This window comes from Vitis vinifera, chromosome 10, assembly GCF_030704535.1.
Source record: "Vitis vinifera cultivar Pinot Noir 40024 chromosome 10, ASM3070453v1".
NCBI lineage: Eukaryota > Viridiplantae > Streptophyta > Magnoliopsida > Vitales > Vitaceae > Vitis > Vitis vinifera.
In genome coordinates this window covers 10,247,594-10,254,165 of record NC_081814.1, presented here as the reverse complement: position 1 = coordinate 10,254,165, position 6,572 = coordinate 10,247,594, and the positions used below count along the sequence as shown (strand labels likewise).

The 6,572-nt window shown below is 40.3% G+C and overlaps 1 long non-coding RNA gene across 2 annotated transcripts; it reads right to left on the bottom strand.

Moving 5' to 3' along the window:
* Positions 1–485: 485 nt before the first annotated feature.
* LOC100241729 (uncharacterized) lies at positions 486–3,389 on the bottom strand. Of its 2 annotated transcripts, XR_002031057.2 has the most exons (5): positions 3,109–3,389; positions 1,806–2,836; positions 1,646–1,704; positions 1,202–1,482; positions 486–930 (listed from the first exon to the last, which is right to left on the bottom strand). It is a non-coding gene; the product is annotated as an uncharacterized LOC100241729 (long non-coding RNA). The 2 variants fall into 2 exon arrangements; XR_002031056.2 differs by having other exon boundaries at positions 1,806–3,389.
* Positions 3,390–6,572: the final 3,183 nt, after the last annotated feature.

Genomic DNA, 6,572 nt, shown 5'->3' with positions numbered 1-6,572 from the left:
TGGTTGTCTTGATACTTTACAAATGGGTATAGATAAATTAATCTAGAATCCTATTAAACTGACTGGACCACAGGGTTGAGATTTTACTTTTGCCTTTTCTTAATATCAGCTATTTCAAGAGTCTTAATGAGAATGAGTTGGATCAGGTTGAGGGAAATTCGGTCTTGCTGGTAGCCATTAATGGCTTGCTCAAACACGCTCTTTTTCTGATTCAAATACAAATCAGTCATGCCTACTGCATGGGAATCTATTGTCCTATTTGGGAATGTTTTCAAAGACGGTTCAAAAAATAGTTTTTGAAAATGGTTTTAAAAAACAAATTTCTAAATATTTCTGAGAACAAAAAATCTGTGTGCAAATTTTGAACGTTCTCTACCTATTTTGTGTTCTCAAATATTTTTTTTTTTGTAGCATAGTTTTTTATTTTTAAGAATAGAATAATTATTTTTAAAAACAGTCTCCAAGCATGCCTCTATAACTCTCTGTTTGTTCCGGTGGAAACTTGGATTCATCTCATTGCACCATTAAAGCAAAGCTCAAAGGTTTCAAGTCTCTTCAAACTCTACATGTTACAATCTCCTCAAAACCTCCTCTTCATGTGTCCTGTGTCTATCAGCCGATGCTCCTAACGAACTGGCAATGCTTCTAACCTCTGTGATCATTGCAACCACATCGTTGATCCTGTTAACTGCAGAGCCCACACCCTGTGTCCAAAATGCACCTCAGCGTAAATCATTTCTCCCCAGTACTAAAAACATATCAATGGTGATTCTCTCAAGTTTTGCAACTCTTTTAAGGATTACTTATCACGCCTGCTGCCTCTGCTGTGATGACCATTGGAGCTGTAACTGCACTGAGCCCAGATGAACACATTACAGGGATCTGGACTGCCCGTGAAATAGAATATGCTGCTGCTAGTGCTGGGGTTGCCTATATTCACCAAATAAAATGTAAGCAATTTGAGAGTCAAATTGAGCAATGCTTGCAACTTCAGACGCTCCAAAATGGGTTTAAAGAAGTTTGTTAGTGCCGGAAAAGCATTTAGAGGCTCAGACCAATTGGATTATGCTGTTTCAAAATGTAATCTTTCCACTCACTGACTTTTTTTAACTGTCATTTCTTAAGTTGTGCATTCAGGCAATCACTTTTCTCTTTGATTAGATGAATGCTTGGTTATCCAATAGAAGATATTTTGTGTTACCTTCTCTATCAAACCAAGAACACCAGGCTTGGTAGGGTTAGAACACTTTCCTCCTTCAGTCTGAATGATGTCCACACCTTCCTTCTCCAACAACTCAGCTAGCTTAACCTGTCACTTATTGAGATGCTATGCGTAAGTCAAATGAATGGCCATGGATTTACATTTCTAAAAGTGAAAGTTCCAAATGTAACCTGATCTGGGAGGCTTAGAGTGTGGGGCACAGTGACTGATAGTGTCACTGACGGGAGAATCCTCTTAGTTTCCTTTGTCAGGTTTAGGATCTGCAAACAACATGGAACTTAATAAGACAATGAAAAACAGCTAGAAATCTTCTTTGAACAATTGGAAGAGGAGTTGATGATGGGGTCAGAGCACTAATTCTTCCCATTTTTCACTGGGAGGGTATAGAATTCACTGAATCAGCATATTAGAGACGTTTGCAACCTGCTCTAGAGAGAAAAGCACACCCTTCTCATAAAGGAATCATAGTTTCCAATCTCCACCTGCATTAGCCATTCACTTTGTCAACAAGAAACCAAAGATAATCCATCATGATTTTCTTATTAATTGCATTTTAAGAATGATAATGTGTTTGTTGTCTAACCATCACTGCTCCTGCTTCAACAGCAGCAGGGAATGCTGCTGGATCCATTGAAGACGCACAAACCCGCAACAGACAAACATGTTACTAAGTAATTAACAATAGCTTTAATTTGAAGTAGTGATTTTGAATTTAGTGTTTAAAGGGTTAGAATTTACCGGAAGAGACGTTAAGCTTAAGGCAAGCCTCACCAATTCTGGGTCACAGGCTATATCTACATGAGTTGCTCCCTGCTGTAATTGGGATTGGACAGGATAAGGGCATGACCAATGTCAAGGAAAGTGTAATACAATGGATTATTCACAAATAACTCATAGAATGATTAACCAGGAATTCCAAAACCAAAAACATAAGGATTACTGAAGAGAAAAAAGTCGATACATAAGAGAACAAACCTCATCTACAGTGGACATATACAATCCATACTTTTCAACCAAAACAATGGCACACAAAAGAACATTTACCCCAAGCTATACAGAAAGAATCCAACTGTTAACATATGCAAAGAGAGTGCTTCAAGATTGTCAAATTCTTGACAACCAAACACCAATACCCTCTACTGATTGAAACTCATAATTAATTCTGTATTCCACCACCAAACAGTAAGTAACTTGAGATGAGTTGATGATGCAGTACATAAAAAGGGCAAAATTGAATCACAAAATCCTCCATCCCAAGACAGAATCTTCCAATCTAGTACCAATTTACTCAACTGTTCGATTTTCCTTCCCTGAACTGAGATGGCTACTCTACTTGATCCTAACAATACAATAGGATTCAATCACCCACATTGAACAAATGCTATGCCAAATTCTCCCTTTTGTAAGGAGTTTAAAGACAAACTTTCATGGCTATTGGTTTTGCTACACCTTATGGAACCAAAACCACTGAATTGAGCAATAAGCAAACAATTTTCACATATTTTCATTGGAAATCTATAGAGCAGATGTAACCTAAAAATGGTACCAACCATGTCAGCAGCAGTAACAACAGAAGCAACATTGCCTATCAAAATTCTGCAGGCCTGAAATTATCTGAGAGGCACCCAATTGTGCAAATGATGAGATTGTGGGAAAAGTCATTAAATCTATTCCTTGTTTGCTGAGAAAACTGGGGAAAAGGAAAAGGGAAAAATGGAAGAAACCCAGTACAATTTCAAGCCATTTAGTTTCCAATTTTTCTTCTTTTTTTTAAAAAAGGTTAGATAATTTTATTTGGCTCCTTAGGTGGAGGATTTTGATTTCTCATTTTCTCAGGTTCCAAAACAGATGAAGGATAAATGAGAATTGGATTGGTTGTATTATACCTTGAGGGCTCTTTTTCATGGAACTCTCTCAAGACTGATTCCTTGGCAGTAGAAAAAAGTGCTTTTGGGGAGAAAGACACATTTTTTGACAGCAAAATTGGGTTTTGGGGGAAGACCAAAACCCAATACAAGATCGTGAAAGGGTTTCAAGAGTAGGTGAGCAGGGGATGAAATAGGCTTGCAGATTGAAGAATGCATCTCTCTGTCTACAGATTCAGACAAGGTTGGTATTTGGAGGGAAGGGATATTAAGGAAGATTGCCAAAATCAAGATCAAGTCAAACCTTCATGATTTCAGCTTACAATCAAGCCATTTGAATAAAGTCTTTGATTTGTTTCTATTTATGTGATTATTAGCCGAGATTGGTGTATAGTTATTTTGTCATAGTAATTGCTGTAAATATTTCCTAAAATAGTTCTCTGTGATGTTGTATATATTTACGTACAGATCAATTGAATAATAGATGAGGAAATAGTTTATTTAATCCAGCAGTATATTTCTCTATATGGTATCAGAGCAACCCTTCTCCAACGAGTCGATCCCTCCCATTTCCCCAATGTCTTCCTCACCCGAACAACCTCAAATTCATCTCAACACCCACCCCATTTCCTCCACTGAAACCACTCTTGTTGCTCTCAATATCACTGCCCAGATTAATGAAAAATTGACTCCTTTTACTTTTCCTCAATGGCGTGCTCAATTTGAAGCCTTACTCATAGGATATGATTTGCTTGATTATGTCACCGACATCTCTCAATGTCCCTCTTCGAGTGATCTCTCTGTTTCTGTCCTACACAAAACTCATTGGGTTCGGCAAGACAAACTTATACTCGGTGCCCTTCTTGCTTCCACTTCCCCTACCATCACCCCACTCATTGCAACAGCAAAAACGTCCCATGAGGCTTGGCAAAAATTGAACACCCTCTATGCTAGCAAATCACGAACTCGGGCTATGCAATTAAAAGAGGAACTCGCCTTAATACAATGTGGAAATCGGCCTATCTCTGATTATCTACATGCTGTGAAGTCTCTGGCAGATGAAATTGCCATTATTGACCACCCCATTTCTGATGATGACCTAACCCTCTATGTGCTTAATGGCTTAGGTTCTGATTTCAGGGAAATTGCAGCACCAATCCGAGCTCGCGAAAAGTCTCTTGCCTTTGAGGAGCTCCACGATCTTCTGGTCGGCCACGAACATTATTTGCGCCGCCTTGAAACTGCTACTCAGCAACTGGTAGCTGCTGCAAACTATACAACCAGGAAGTCTGGTTCTTCGGGAGGTCAACAACGCAGCTATAGCAAGCCGAATGGGCCTCAGCGTCAGTCTGGGCAAGCTCCAGCCCGAAGTGGAAATCGTGATGGTCGACGTCCCAATGGTTCCAATCGGCCCAGCAACAACCAGCGGCCTTATAGGCCCAAATGCCAATTCTGTGATGAGTTGGGCCATACGGCCAAAAATTGTCCTCAGCTGAAGCCCAGTGAAATTACTGCAAACAGTGCAACAACTTCTACCATGAAAGAGCAAAAATGGCTCCTTGATTCCGCTGCCTCCCACAACATCACTGGTGATCTTCAGAATTTATCTATTCACTCCGAATATGACGGCACCGATGAAGTGGTTCTGGGTCATGGTTCAGGTTTGGCTGTTTCACATGTTGGTTCTTTAGCTATACACTCACCCAATCGAACCTTTATCTTGCGTGATACTCTCTGTGTTCCAAATCTTAAAAAAAATTTGATTTCTGTTCATCATTTTACCTCACAAAATAATGTATATGTTGAGTTTCACCCATCTTATTTTCTTGTGAAGGAACCGATCACGGGGGCGATCCTACTAAGAGGTTCATGTGAGAACGACATTTACATTTTTCCGGAATCACTTGTGGGAAATTTTTCACAAAAGGTTGCTAATGTGCATGAATGGACGTCGCTTGATGGGTGGCACAAACGTCTTGGTCATCCTTCCTATCCCATTGTTAAAAATCTTGTTTCTACTTTTTCTCTTCCTACCACTACAAATAAAATGACCATGTTATGTCGTTCTTGTTCTATTAATAAATCTCATCAACAACCTTTTCGCACAACTAGTCTTTCGAGTACTGGTCCACTTGAAATTATTTATACTGATGTTTGGGGTCCCACACACTCAACGGGTCTTGATGGTTCTCGTTATTATCTTCTTTTTGTGGACCACTACACGAAATACATGTGGTTTTATCCCATGGCTACCAAATCGAGTGTGTCAACTATTTTTCCACAATTTAAAATTTTTGTTGAAACTCGGTTTCAAGCCAAAATTAAAACCCTTTACTCCGATAATGGTGGTGAATTTATTTCTCTCAAACCTTTTTTAAATCTTCACGGCATTAGTCACTATACTACTGCTCCTTACACCCTGCAACAAAATGGAGTCTCTGAACGCCGTCATCGACATCTTGTTGAAACTGGCCTCACCTTACTTTCAGATGCTTCATTGCCTCTTTCATATTGGCCTCATGCTTTTCGAACTGCCACCTATCTCATAAATAGGCAACCGACTCCTTTTCTCACCAACAAGTACCCCTTTGAGGCTCTTTTTGGACAGAAACCAAATTATCTTAAATTAAAAAAATTTGGTTCGCTTTGCTATCCTCTTACACGTCCATATAATAATCACAAGATGCAACCTAAGTCCATTCCATGTCTTTTTTTGGGCTATTCTCAAACTCAAAATGCCTATATTTGTTTGGATCTTCAGACCCACAAAACTTATGTATCTCGGCATGTGTTATTTGATGAGACCCAACTGCCTTTTCAATCCGAGCAAGCCCAAAGCCCAGCCTAACCCGAATCTTCTTCTCATCTGTGCCCTACTTCCTTTATTCCATTTTCTTCTCATCCCGTGCGAGTTCCTCCTCAAGTGATTCCGTCCGTGCACTCCTCTGATTCGGTACCATCACATGTGCTTCCGGCCGATGTTTCTGCTGCATCTCCATCACCTCCAGGTAACCCCCCTCTCTCTTCTCCTAATTTTCCTTTGACTGATGTTCTTAGACATTCCGGTTCTCATTCGGATGTTCTCATCTCGCATGACCCTGTTCTTCCTTCCTCCCTTCATTCGACTCACACACACACGGTTGCTGATCTTACTTTATCTCAGTCCCATTCCATTCCCCCTTCGTGTGTTCAAACTGGGAACCCTCGTCTCCACAAAATGACAACCCGTTCCATGAACAACATCTTTAAACCCAAGCAACTTCATTTGGTTTCCAAACATCCCATTCCTCTAGCAATTGAGCCAACTTGTGTGACTCAAGCCGTGAACCATCCTCAGTGGCGTGATGCTATGTCCACTGAGCTCACTGCCTTGATGAAACATGGAACCTGGGATTTGGTTCCACCCCCCCCCCCCACCCCCCCAAACTGTACACCCGTGGGCTGTAAATGGGTGTTTAGAGTAAAACGCAAAGCTGATGGCTCGG